This window comes from Schistocerca gregaria, chromosome 3 (genome assembly GCF_023897955.1).
Source record: "Schistocerca gregaria isolate iqSchGreg1 chromosome 3, iqSchGreg1.2, whole genome shotgun sequence".
Taxonomy (NCBI): domain Eukaryota; kingdom Metazoa; phylum Arthropoda; class Insecta; order Orthoptera; family Acrididae; genus Schistocerca; species Schistocerca gregaria.
The window spans coordinates 758,723,589-758,738,169 of NC_064922.1; positions in this window are offsets into that span (position 1 = coordinate 758,723,589).

Here is a 14,581-nt window from a genome sequence, read left to right on the forward strand (position 1 = left end):
AATTTGGGACAGGGTGCGGTGGAGTGTGAATGGGGTTGGCGGCAGCTGTAGGATAGTTTTGGGCACACTCTGGTGACTGTATTGTAGACTAGCGCTGTCAGTCTCCAAACGTCAAGGTGAGCATACACACATGCACCAATGGGAAAAGTGGGGATAGGAGGGCCACGGAAGGTTGGGGCAGGGGGTGGCAGAGTGTTTGGAAGACAATTTGGCAGCAGGATAACAGCATGAAGAACATATTTCTGGCCAAAACTCAAAATAAATATACACTCCTGGAAACTGAAATAAGAACACCGTGAATTCATTGTCCCAGGAAGGGGAAACTTTATTGACACATTCCTGGGGTCAGATACATCACATGATCACACTGACAGAACCACAGGCACATAGACACAGGCAACAGAGCATGCACAATGTCGGCACTAGTACAGTGTATATCCACCTTTCGCAGCAATGCAGGCTGCTATTCTCCCATGGAGACGATCGTAGAGATGCTGGATGTAGTCCTGTGGAACGGCTTGCCGTGCCATTTCCACCTGGCGCCTCAGTTGGACCAGCGTTCGTGCTGGACGTGCAGACCGCGTGAGACGACGCTTCATCCAGTCCCAAACATGCTCAATGGGGGACAGATCCGGAGATCTTGCTGGCCAGGGTAGTTGACCTACACCTTCTAGAGCACGCTGGGTGGCACAGGATACATGCGGACGTGCTGTGTCCTGTTGGAACAGCAAGTTCCCTTGCCGGTCTAGGAATGGTAGAACGATGGGTTCGATGACGGTTTGGATGTACCGTGCACTATTCAGTGTCCCCTCGACGATCACCAGAGGTGCACGGCCAGTGTAGGAGATTGCTCCTCACACCATGATGCCGGGTGTTGGCCCGGTGTGCCTCGGTCGTTTGCAGTCATGATTGTGGCGCTCACCTGCACGGCGCCAAACACACATACGACCATCATTGGCACCAAGGCAGAAGCGGCTCTCATCGCTGAAGACGACACGTCTCCATTCGTTTCTCCATTCACGCCTGTCGCGACACCACTGGAGGCGGGCTGCACGATGTTGGGGCGTGAGCGGAAGACGGCCTAACGGTGTGCGGGACCGTAGCCCAGCTTCATGGAGACGGTTGCGAATGGTCCTCGCCGATACCCCAGGAGCAACAGTGTCCCTAATTTGCTGGGAAGTGGCGGTGCGGTCCCCTACGGCACTGCGTAGGATCCTACGGTCTTGGCGTGCATCTGTGCGTCGCTGCGGTCCGGTCCCAGGTCGACGGACACGTGCACCTTCCGCCGACCACTGGCGACAACATCGATGTACTGTGGAGACCTCACGCCCCACGTGTTGAGCAATTCGGCGGTACGTCCACCCGGCCTCCCGCATGTCCACTATACGCCCTCGTTCAAAGTCCGTCAACTGCACGTCCACGCTGTCGCGGCATGCTACCAGTGTTAAAGACTGCGATGGAGCTCCGTATGCCACGGCAAACTGGCTGACACTGACGGCGGCGGTGCACAAATGCTGCGCAGCTAGCGCCATTCGACGGCCAAGATCGCGGTTCCTGGTGTGTCCGCTGTGCCGTGCGTGTGATCATTGCTTGTACAGCCCTCTTGCAGCGTCCGGAGCAAGTATGATGGGTCTGACACACCGGTGTCAATGTGTTCTTTTTTCCATTTCCAGGTGTGTATAAATAAATAAAGACTGTACCTTCATCCTTCCTCTCCAGGATCTCAGCACAAAATGAGTCTTATTCCATCAATTTCCTAAGGGGGCTGGGAGGCGAACTGGGGCAGGGAAGAGGGCGGGGAGTGGGGGAATTGAGGAGAGGGATGACAGGAGTTTCCCAGAGGTTGACAAGTGGCTCAGAACTGAACAAGTGTCATTTTCCCAGAGGGTTGTCGGAGGAGGTAGAAGGAGAGGTGTGGAGAGGGAACCATTTTGCATGACAGTAGGCTAAGGTACACCTTGGGGGAGGAGGGGTGGAGGTTATATAAAAAATCATTTATTATAACAGTTAGTTAAGGTCATAAATCAATCACCTGCCACAATTTAGTGAATATGCATATCAGTTTCATATCAAAAGAGTCCTTGTACTCACTTTGCTCCACTACACACTATATTCTACATGTACTGTAGCCAGAGTCCTCATGCACACTTGTCTGATGGTGCTAGAATCAAAGGTATGCCTGTTCGAATCCCGGTGATGAAAAATTTTCACTATAAGTCTTTGATTGGCAAGGGGACGAAAACATTTTCTTCATTTAGTTGTCAACAGTGCAAATATGTTTCAAAAATCGTTACAGAAAGTTGTATTTTGTTATTTATTTTACTGCCAGTTCCTGATCGACATGTCTTCCTTTAACTTCCTCTTACCAGTGTGCTACTGTAAGCTATGTATTTCCATACCACTTGTGATGAGTGTATTGGGAGTGAGTATTTTATTCTTTATGCCTGATCTGTTCTTTTATGATTTGTATCTTGGTACTTTAGTTACATTCACTTGTGCTTTGGCTTGGCAAAATGTGTTATGGCTGATGTTTGTAAGATGTTAGTTTGTCATGGATTTTGGTTAGTATAAAAGTGGACAAGGTACTCTTTCAGCCCAGATATGATTACTCTGAAATGTGTGTACCGGTCACTTAGGCTGTATCTTTGACAAATACTGTGCTAGTTTCATATATTTCTATTTTATCACGCATTTCTTCAGTAATGAATTGTCACCAATTTTTTCTTGCTAATTAATAATATACGATGATGTATTAGTCAATGTTACATTGTTTGTCTACACTTTAGTTTTTACAGATTTACATATAGCTTAGGATAATGTTCTCAACTTCTTTTCACCTTGTCAGTTTTCTGTAACGTTATCATGTCTATTGCTTTTTGTTTTGTACTCGTCTGGTACGACCATAAGACATGTGCACTTACCAACATATTTAAAACTTCCTGGCAGATTAAAACTGTATGCCGGACCGGTTCTCGAACTCGGGACCTTTGCCTTTCGCGGTCAAGTGCTCTACCAACTGAGCTACCCAAGCACGATTCACGCCCCATCCTCACAGCTTTAATTTCGCCAGTACCTCGTCTCCTACCTTCCAAAAGGCAAATTTCATTCTATATTTATTTTTCTTCCACATCCATTATAGCTACGGCCAAATGATGTGGAACAATGGACTCATCTAAGCTGACACCTAATATTTCTCTTAATGAATTAAATTTTATTACTTTTGCTAAGAGGACTTCTTGGCAGTTCCATAATTACGTTGGTATGGAATATGTATGTGCTGGCACTCTAATTTATTGTTTTAACTGTGTGTTACATTTATCTGCCCTGGATACAGCTCTTAATGCTGTTGATATTCGAACACTGTTTATTCGTTAAAAGACTATGTTTTGTACCATATTTATATATGCAGCTAAAAACAAAAAATAGGAAGTTTGTCCTGAAGAGTTTTCCATTTGTATTAAATTTTGACCTGTTCATCGCTACGGTGAAACTGTTTTGTACTGTACTCTGGCTGATACATCTTGTTAGCATCGATCTCTGCATTCCACTGGTTGCTGTTTGTATTCATTGTGCTTAGCTCACACTATTGTGCAGTTGACCTGTTTGTTCCTATATGCAAGCAGATCTTGCTGTCGTGTTCTAGGACCCTGTAATGTCATTTTTCAACTTGAACTTGACTGACGTACTTTTTTCAATGAATGTGTCAATAGCTGCATTTGCATGTTTCCATTTTCGTTATGGGTAAAGCGTTTGTTTCAAGTTTATTGAGTACTACAGTGTATTCCTCTTATCATTTACATGTTATTTTGACTCATGCTCCAATTAAGATGATACAGGTACTAGACGATGAGTTGCAATTATAACCGGTTGTAAATAAAATAGCCAGCTACAGCTCTGTGTTATGGATTTTGCTTAAGGAGAAGGGACGTGCTGGTGTAAAAACAGCCCCATACCATCGCACCACCTCGTCTTCTGTTCAATGTTGGCACTACACATGAAGGCAGGTAACGTTCACCAGGTATTCACCAAATCCAAAACATTCCATCAGTTTTCACATGATTCATCACTCCATGTCACTCGTTTGAGTCATCCGCTGTCTAGTGGTGCCTCTCTTTAGACCATCACAAGCCCCGCTTAACGGTGGCTGCCGTTAACTAAAGAGAGCCGGCCGAGGTGGAGAGCGGTTCTAGGCGCTACAGTCTAGAAACGCGCGACCGCTGCGGTCACAGGTTCGAATCCTGCCTCGGGCATGGGTGTGTGTTATGTCCTTAGGTTAGTTAATTTTAAGTAGTTCTACGTTCTACGGGACTGATGGCCTCAGAAGTTAAGTCCCATAGTGCTCAGAGCCATTTGAACCATTTTAACTCAAGAGAATCAGATTTCAGACATCGAATTTTTTAAACAGCAGTGAGAAGTTTGAACCTGAAATGTCATGATGAATAAATAAGCGTCTGTCGCCGTTGTTTTCTAGGGAAAATGAAAGCTAATAAAGGTTTCTTTCACCATTAGCGAGATATGCCCATGTTTGAACTGGAAATGTCACTAAGAGTTCACTGGTGACAAGGAATCGAACGCAGCACAAATTGATGTGGACTACAGACGAAGAAACAAGTATCGAATTCCTTTTCTCATACAGATAGGAGTGGCTTATATGATCCTGAACTGATAAGACCAAAAATTTTGTGTCTCGCTGGGATTCAAATCCTTCCTATACCATTATTGTCGACGACAAAAGAAGAGGCGTTAAAAGTCAAAATTATTAGTGTAAGAAATGTGTATAAACCAATCGAAAACCCATAAATTAAGAGCAGGAGAAATTAACAGCATGACCAGCCTCATCATAGTTGTTATTAGTTTACTTTTATTTTAATTATTTAATAGAATATTTTTCTTGTTTTGAAGAAACACGACCTGTTTGCAGCATTTTAGCTGCATCATCAGGTGGAATAATATCAGGTCATGTTTTGGTCAAAAGTTCTTACGTTGCTTTACGATATTTTGTAGTTGCCGGCCGCGGTGGTCTCGTGCTTCTAGGCGCGCAGTCCGGAACCGTGCGACTGCTACGGTCGCAGGTTCGAATCCTGCCTCGGGCATGGATGTGTGTGATGTCCTTAGGTTAGTTAGGTTTAAGTAGTTCTAAGTTCTAGGGGACTGATGACCACAGCAGTTGAGTTCCATAGTGTTCAGAGCCATTTTTTTTGTAGTTGACGCCCGTTACATAGCGAAAAACTGCTGAGCATGAACGCTGGGCCATCCCATTCTCTTTTTCGATCAGAACATGACTTGATATAATTGCACGTGATGATGCAGCATAAAAAGTTGCGAAAGCGGTGGTACTTATAAATACTTGCAGCTGAAGAGATTTTATCTTCAAAATAATATATTCAAGCTATGGCTACCGTGAATTCAACATCTTCTGTGTCAGAGATTCATGTAGGAATTGGGTTGGGTTGGGTTGTTTTGAGAAGGAGGCCAGACAGCGAGGTCATCGGTCTCGGCAGATTAGGGAAGGACGAGGAAGGAAGTCGGCCGTCCCCTTTCAAAGGAACCATCCCAGCATTTGCCTGGAGCGATTTAGGGAAATCACGGAAAACCTAAATCAGGATGGTCAGACGCGGGATTGAACAGTCATCCTCCCGAATGCGAGTCCAGTGTCTAACCACTGCGCCACCTCGCTCGGTCATGTGAGAATTATCGACTAGTAATTATTAGAATCGATACCTAGACAAAATGTAGGTGTAAATAAGTAACTGACTTGTATCTGAGGATACAAATGTGATGGTGTAGATGTGCAGACGGTTCTGGAATGTGTGGAGAATATGCAGGTACTGGTGATACGTTAAGTCAAACTACCACAATTCATTAACAGTGCTCATTGTCAACTATGTTATTGCTGAGACTTGCTCATCAGTGTCTCAAAGACTTCAACAATTTTTGTGTCCTGTACACATTATAATTCCATTTTTTTATAATCAGTCTTCTGACTGGTTTGACGCGGCCCGCCACGAATTTCTCTCCTGTGCTAACCTCTTCATCTCAGAACAGCACTTGCAACTTACTTCCTCTAGTATTTTCTGGCAGTTTTTGTCCTCTACTGCCTCCTCTAGTACCAGGGAAGTCATTTATTCGTGTATTAAGAGATGTCCTATCATTCTGTACCTTCTTCTTATCAGTGTTTTCCACATATTCCTTACCGCACCAGTCCACCAAATTTTCAACATTCGTCTGTAGCACCACATCTGAAATGCTTCGAATCTCTTCTGTTCTCGTTTCTCACAGTCTATGTTTCACTACTATGCAATGTTGTAATCCAGACGTACATTCTCAGAAACGTCTTCCTCAAATGAAGGCCGATATTTGATATTAGTAGACTTCTCTTGGCAGGAATGCCCTTTTTGCCATTGCTAGTCTGCTTTTAAATTCCTCCTGGCTCCGTCCGTCATTAGTTATTTTACTGCCTAGGTAGCAGAATTCTTTAACTTCATCTACTTCGTGACCATCAATCCCGATGTTAAGTTTCTCGTTGTTCTCTTTTCTACTACTTCTCATTACCTTCGTCTTTCTTCCGTTTACTCTCAATCCATACTTTGTAGTCATTAGACTTTTCATTCAGTTCAGCAGATCATGTAATTCTTCTTTACTTTCACTCAGGATAGAGATGTCATCAGCGAATCGTATCAATGACATCCTTTCACCTTGAGTTTTAATTCCACTCCTGAACCTTTCTTTTATTTCCCTCATTGCTTTCTCTATGTACAGATTGAACAACAGGGGCGAAAGGCTACATCCTTGTCTCACACACTTTTTAATACGAGCACTTCGGTCTTGGTCGTCCACTCTTACTGTTAGACTACCTCTTGGCTGTTGTACATATTGTATATGACCCGCCTCTTCCTATAGTTAACCCCTATTTTTCTCAGAAATTCGAACATCTTGCACCATTTTACATTGTCGAACGCTTTTCACAGGTCGACAGATCCTATGAACGTGTCTTGACTTTTCTTTTGTCTTGTTTCCATTATTAACCGCAACGTCAGAATTGCCTCTCTGGTGCATTTACCTCTCCTCAAGCCACACTGATCGGCATCTAGCGCATCCTCAGTTTTCTTTTCCATTCTTCTATATATTATTCTCGTCAGCAACTTGGATGCATGAGCTGACAGGCCGATTGTGCGGTAATTCTCGCACTTGTCAGCTATTTCTATCTTTGGAATTGTGTGGATGATGCTTTTCCGAAAGTCATATGGCAAGTCGCCAGACTCATACATTCTACACGAGAATAGTCGTGTTGCCATTTCCCCCCATTATTTTAGAAATTCTGATGGAATGTTATGTATCCCTTCTGCCTTACTTGATCTTAAGTCCTCCAAAGTCATATTACATTTGATTAATACTGAGCCTGTTCCTTCTCACTGCTTTATTTGGTAGCTAACAATGACTCTACATTCTGTTAATAACTTGATTGTTCACGCTTTTCGGCCATAGCCCTCCATCAAAACATCATATCGAAGCTGATACATAGTTTTCTACCTGATGGTGGCAGAACCTGAAACGAAGTAATAATTAAAGAAATATATCAAGTAATTTAGATGGTTTTATTCACAAAGCATAGTATAGCGTGACTTGCTTTGAATCCTAATATAGCACACGGGCCACGCAGAGACAACCTTTACCTCATAAGTATGGTTTTCCATTTGAAAAATTATGTATTTACGCACTTTACATCATAAATAAAAATTTTGCCTAATGAATGGCAAAATTAAATATAGTTCACGCTGGAGTTAAGTTTTTTACCGCTGTTTTCAAAATACCACACAACGTGAATTTCAAGGGACGTCTCCTGAAATTAGCATCAAATTGAATAATCTGACTTACGAACGTACATCTCAGTTGTGCTGTATATGTAGAATTCACTGTTGTAGTACAGACGTTAAATCTTCAGATTAATTTTTATGAAATTGTATCCTCTGCTATCAGCTAAGTTAGAGTCATGATTCAGATTCTGTGTGTTATGATTTTTTCAATAATCATTTCATTGTAATAGTTATTTCAGTGCTCTGAATTATACTGACCGGTAGTTATTTGGATGAATAGTCAGTTCATAGCAGTATTTCTTTCACTGTTCTGACCAGTAGTTATTTGGACGAATAGTCATTTCGTTGCAATATTTCCTTCACTATTCTGAATTTTATTCACCTGTAGTTATTTGAGTGACAGATGTTGGACTTTGATTCATATTCATTCTTATGTAGGGTAACGCTGCCACAAAACAATGGCTGATAGGATGATGTTTAAGTCCTGTTACATAGACGTCAAAACTAATGTTTACAAATAATCTTGTCCCAGAGGACAAATAAATTGAGCCACTTGGTAGATTGCACTTTTATCTGTGTTATCTAAAATGAGGCAACTTATATCTGATGATTGTATTGTCCCAAACAGCAAAACTAATGTTTCGTTCGACGGATTATTATTTAGCCTGCTTCTGCTAAAATGAGGAACTTTGATCTGCTGCAGTATGATGAAAACGGACAGTTCTTGAGTACCAACGTGTCTGCAGTAGCTGAAATGATGGTGTTTACATTTTTATCGTTAGCTCATACTCTGTGAACTTTTCCAATAGTATAATGCAGTTTTCCAGATTCATTTCTGCCTGCGGCACATGCGAAACTCTGGCTCTTCCTCACACGATTCGTCACTCAGCAAAAAAATTCCGAAAACCTAGATACTGGTCACCATAGATATTTCATAGTCCTAGAAATACTGGTACACTATCTTTACTGTAGGAATGAGTCATTCCAAAAATTTTACGTAAGAGCTTTTATGTTTGAGAATTAGTAGTTGTATCTTCATTACACAATTACGCAACCAAACAAATAATAACACTGTTACAAAAATCACAGGATGTTTTGCTTAGCTTTACAACGTTTCTGTGGTATGATAAATATTCACATAATTACAACTGTCAGGTAGAATCGATGTAAAACTCGGTGACATATTCTATAGCTGAGTTCAATGAATCCGGCCCTCAAGTTGGAGTTCGGAAGCCCAGAGATCAAGCAGGTTTTCGATACCAGCACTAGATTAAGATTTTGAAACCATACAAAAATATGTTCCTGCCGTTGTAAAAACTGAGGATGCGAAACATCAAAAAATTGTTTAGAAAGTTTATGATCATCGACTTATTTTCGGAAATGAAGCTCAATTGTTCTTCCAAATTCATTCGTTTTATTTAATTTTGTAGAAAGATCCTGAACAGCTCTCAAGTAATAAGAGTCAATGAGGAAGTCTAATTTTCCGACTGCAAGGTCATTTTACTTGTAACTTACAATAATTTCTAGCATCTTTGACTCTGTGATCAATGTATTATTCTTTCCTCCTCAGCTGCTACTACAGCAATGAGAGAGTGTTCACGGCATCGGCACCTCACTTGTTCTGTGATATAGCGCTTGTTGGCTGAAGAAGATTCAACTGTTGTCATAGGGCAGTGTGTCGCTGAAAAAGTGGTGTATGTGTCAGCTGCTTTCCCCTTCTGTACCAAACAGTCCGTTTTCACAGTCGTGGGATCCAAACAGACCACCTCCATCTAATAATACTGAGAATTTCTGTCCATAATAAACTCATACGTCCAGGAAGATGTACGGAAAAGTTCAGATACAGGAAACTATAATACCAACTATTCCAATGAAAAAAAAAGCTCTTGGAACGGGAACAACGGTACTCTGGGATAGAGGAGCAATCACAGATCTAGCGCGAGGAGTCTGCGAGCGAACTACGAGGAGGGAAAGACAACCTTATAGCTAAATCGGGAAATCGAGGCATGCCTTTAGCTGACTAGACCTGTAAATATAGCGCTCAGAGAACGAAAATTTGTTATATTATAACATGATCGCCGAAAGAGTGGCATACTAGCCAAAAGGATGATGTTCACAACAATGTGAGGTACATCTCTGCCATGATTGAGGAGAAAGTGAAGGAAGCTTCATGCATTGACAAAACCCAAGCTAGACAATTAGTAAATCTATTGTTTAAATGTGAAAAAGTATTCATAGATCCCCCAGTTGTTGTAAAACGTTATATTTATGGTATGAAAGTGTATCCGCAGCATTCCTGTTATAAAGCTTTGTATTCGGTCTCTTCGACCAAGAAGAATGAGGTGATGAAAGAGATAACTAGTACTACTTAGAACGCATCCTAAGCCATCGCTGATAAAGAAGAAGAATAAAAAGTGGCTTCTACTATACGAAGGGCTATTCAAGATAGCTTCAGTTCCTCATGACGGTTGCTATTTACTGCAAGACGTCAATACTGTAAGTATAAAATGGTTCAAATGGCTCTGAGCACTATGGGACTCAACTGCTGAGGTCATTAGTCCCCTAGAACTTAGAACTAGTTAAACCTAACTAACCTAAGGACATCACACACATCCATGCCCGAGGCAGGATTCGAACCTGCGACCGTAGCGGTCTCGCGGTTCCAGACTACAGCGCCTAGAACCCCACGGCAACTTCGGCCAGCACTATAAGTATAAAGGGACTCTATTGTCATAGGGACCTTAAGAACTATTTGCAATAAGTACCACTGTTCACTGACTGCAAGTAACAAAATATATTCAGGGCGCAAGCACCACTGTAAAATATGTAAATAGTAGTTACAGAGTAGTTTTATTGTAAATTCTTTTACTCTTCTGTCTTAGTTCGTAATGGTTTATTTCAGGTCATGCATGAGCAGATGATGTGTTTACTTGTTCTAAGCTACCACAAGGGAACAGCTAAAGAATTTAAAGCCTTAAAGTTTCAATACTAAAAGTTCATTCACTAGTTTTCTTAAACAGTTAGAATAAATGTTTTAAAGTAAATATGATTTTCTGATTTTTCTACCTTGGTTATAGTGGCGTAAATATGTATTATACACTCCTGGAAATGGAAAAAAGAACACATTGACACCGGTGTGTCAGACCCACCATACTTGCTCCGGACACTGCGAGAGGACTGTACGAGCAATGATCACACGCACGGCACAGCGGACACACCAGGAACCGCGGTGTCGTTCCCTTCCAAAGGAACTAAACCACCATAGGCCTGATGCAAAACCAAACTCTGGGGATCTGAACCGTCGTCCTCCGGAATGCGAGTCCAGTTACCAGCTACTGCGTCATCTCGGTAGGTGAGTTGTCGAGATTGGCCAATAGTGCAAAATCCTTACACAATACACGAACTGATGTATGTTCCGCATCTTCTCCTAAACCACTGGACCTATTTCAACCAAACTTGATAAAAGTATGCCTTATAGTCAGTCAACAATAGTAGTGTATGTGAAACTATCCGCCTTTCATAATTCAGGAGATATGACGTCATAAACAATGAGATTCGTGAAAAACTGCTGCATCATGTATTACGTTTAAATGTATTACTTCTGTGCTACTATTTCTATTCGCAATAAATTTTGCAGACAGTATCCATATTGTAAGTAGGCTGTTTAGGTTTTCTTATTGGTAACGCCACTTAGCGCTCGGTATGAAAAATCACTGGCTGTGCTGTGCGCAGTGTGTGTTTAGTTTGCATTGTTGTCTGCCATTGCAGTGTTGAGCAGAGGCAGCTGGATGCTAACAGCCCGTAGCGTTGCGCAGTTGGAGGTGAGCCGCCAGCAGTGGTGGACGTGGGGAGAGAGATGGCGGAGTTTTGAAATTTGTGAGAATTGGTGTCATGAACTGATATATATATTATGACTATTAAGGTAAATACATTGTTTGTTCTGTATTAAAATCTTTCATTTGCTAACTATGCCTATCACTAGTTAGTGCCTTCAGTAGTTTGAAGCTTTTAGTTAGCTGGCAGTAGTGGCGCTCGCTGTATTGCAGTAGTTCGAGTAACGAAGATTTTTGTGAGGTAAGTGATTTGTGGAACATATAGGTTAATGTTAGTCAGGGGCATTCTCTTGTAGGGATTATTGAAAGTCAGATTGCGTTGCGCTAAAAACTATTGTGTGTCAGTTTAAACACAGTCTTGTAAAAATTTTTCTAAGGGGACGTTTCATATAGACCAGTAGTGTACAATTGTTCTAAGGGGACGTTTCAATATTTGCCACCGAATGTACCTACGCAAATATATCATCGTATGACATATGGTTCAAGAGATATTACGGCATAAACATCCAGATGCCTGAAAAAAACCCACATCATGCACCGAGTTTTAATACATTTATTCTTTACTATTAACACAGCGCAACACTCAAGTCAACTTAAGGAAATCCCTGATACCTCGCAGCGCTTTCGACAGCTGTCAACAGCGAAACGAAAACAGCTGTAGGCGAAAACGGTAGCCGTCTATAGAGATACGAAGAGGCTTTGGCGTAGAGACCCTTACAAAGTCGCAGTGTAGAGACGCGAAGCAGCTGCCTTTGACAAAATGAACACCCGTTCCATGCAGGTTTTTTCAACTAATAACAATGATGACAAGTTATGCCGTAAATGTTGTTACTACAGAAGTTTTGTAGTACTGACTTTACATATTCGCAGAAGGAACTCAAACCAAACAAAGAGGTTGGCGAAACGTGTTCGTATTGAATTAAACAACTCAGGATCTGCGATAACAATGTCCCGAAATCTCCATCGACGTCCTCCAGCGTCGATTGTATACTTCTTATCAGAAACAGGAGAGCCTTCAAAGATGGACTCTTCGTATGCGCCTCCAGCAGTGTTCACATTAAGGTCATTATTTCCAGCATCAGCGACATGGTTACCAATCTGCAAACAAATTTGAAACAAGGTCATCATCATCTTCTGAATCACTAACAGTGTCGCTAAACCCACCACAAAGCACACTACGGAATAACGGTGTGTTCGCACAAAATCTACACCAATTTGTCAGTTGCTGGGCACAAGGTGGTTCGAAGTATCCTAACTGGCGTATATTTGATTCAAACCCTACTTTGTGGCCCGTAATATTTAGAACTCTAGTAAAACGTTCATCATATTGTACATGAATACATTTATCTAAACATCTTTCACATATTTTGAACATACCAGAAACGTTAGCAAAAGGTAGTATGAACGTCACATATAATTCAAAGAAACGAAAATTAATCTTAAACTCATTACGAGGAAACATAAAATTGTTTAATTAGCACTTTCTTAAATGACATATTTCATGCCACGAATTATACGTCTCTGTACGACATTTTTTCCCACAGTCCACTGTGGTTCGTAGAATTTCATCTGTGATAGGCACATTACCCGATTGAGCATATATAAATGAGCTATCCAACCGATACCGTCCTAACACTTGATTAAATTTGTCATGTCGGAAATTCATAAGTATATCTGTCTTCAGTATTAATGGTAAAGGCAAAGTCAATACATCCAATGCATTAAGCAAGTTCGCTATAACTACATGTCGGTACAAATCTTCTAATGAATACACCGTTATTCTGTAATGTACTTATTGGTGTGGTTTCTGGCACAGGTGATGCAGACGACGATGGTGATATGTTTGTAGACGACATGGAACATCAGCTCTCAAACCCGTCCCTTATATACTGCTTTCCGATTATGCAAACATGGATGCTTGCCCAGATAAGGTCCTAAACGGACCATTATCTCAACGTCACGTTGACAGGCGCCATGTGACCCTGGGGACCCCGGCCTGACCTTGGGTTTTCATGACGCATGACCCATGACACATGACACATAGTATCGTGTCGTGTCGAAAACCCAAGCATAATAAATTCAGTTGGGAGGAGCAGACCACAGAACTGCAGAAGCGCCTTAACAAGTCTATATTTGCAATTCGAGTGTTAGCTGACATAGGCGACATAAAAATGAAAAAGCTTGCATACTTTGCCTATTCATTCAATAATGTCACATGGTACAATATTTTGGGGCAACTCTTCAAGTCAAACAACAGTTTTCAGAGGCCAAAAGCGTGTAAGACGTATAATTTGTGGAATAAATCCACGGACGTCCTGTAGAAACCTCTTGGAAGAACTGGGTATTGTAATGGTACTTGATTTACGAAACCATTACGGCACCTCACCTGAACCTCTCGATACCAGTAATATTCTACTGTGTTTATGTAGAACTACTTAATATATTTATGAGAGAACATTCAGATTTGATTTCATTTGTGATACATCGATATGTTTATATTGCAATGATAATATTCTTATGTGTATTCTTTCTTTTGTCACTATGTTCTTTGACGTGCTTGTAACTCTGATTTTTCGGCGCGTAAGCGATAGAGGCTAGTTGTTAAGTTGTTAGAAAGTCGGACGTTGTCGGGAAGGCGAGCCAAAGGTTGCGTTTCATTGGCAGGACACTTAGAAGATGCAACAAGTCCACTAAAGAGACAGATTACACTACACTCGTTCGTCCTCTGTTAGAATATTGCTGCGCAGTGTGGGATCCTTACCAGGTGGTATTGACGGAGGACATCGAAAGGGTGCAAAAAAGGGCAGCTCGTTTTGTATTATCACGTTATAGGGGAGAGAGTGTGGCAGATATGATACACGAGTTGGGATGGAAGTCATTACAGCATAGACGTTTTTCGTCGCGGCGAGACCTTTTTACGAAATTTCAGTCACC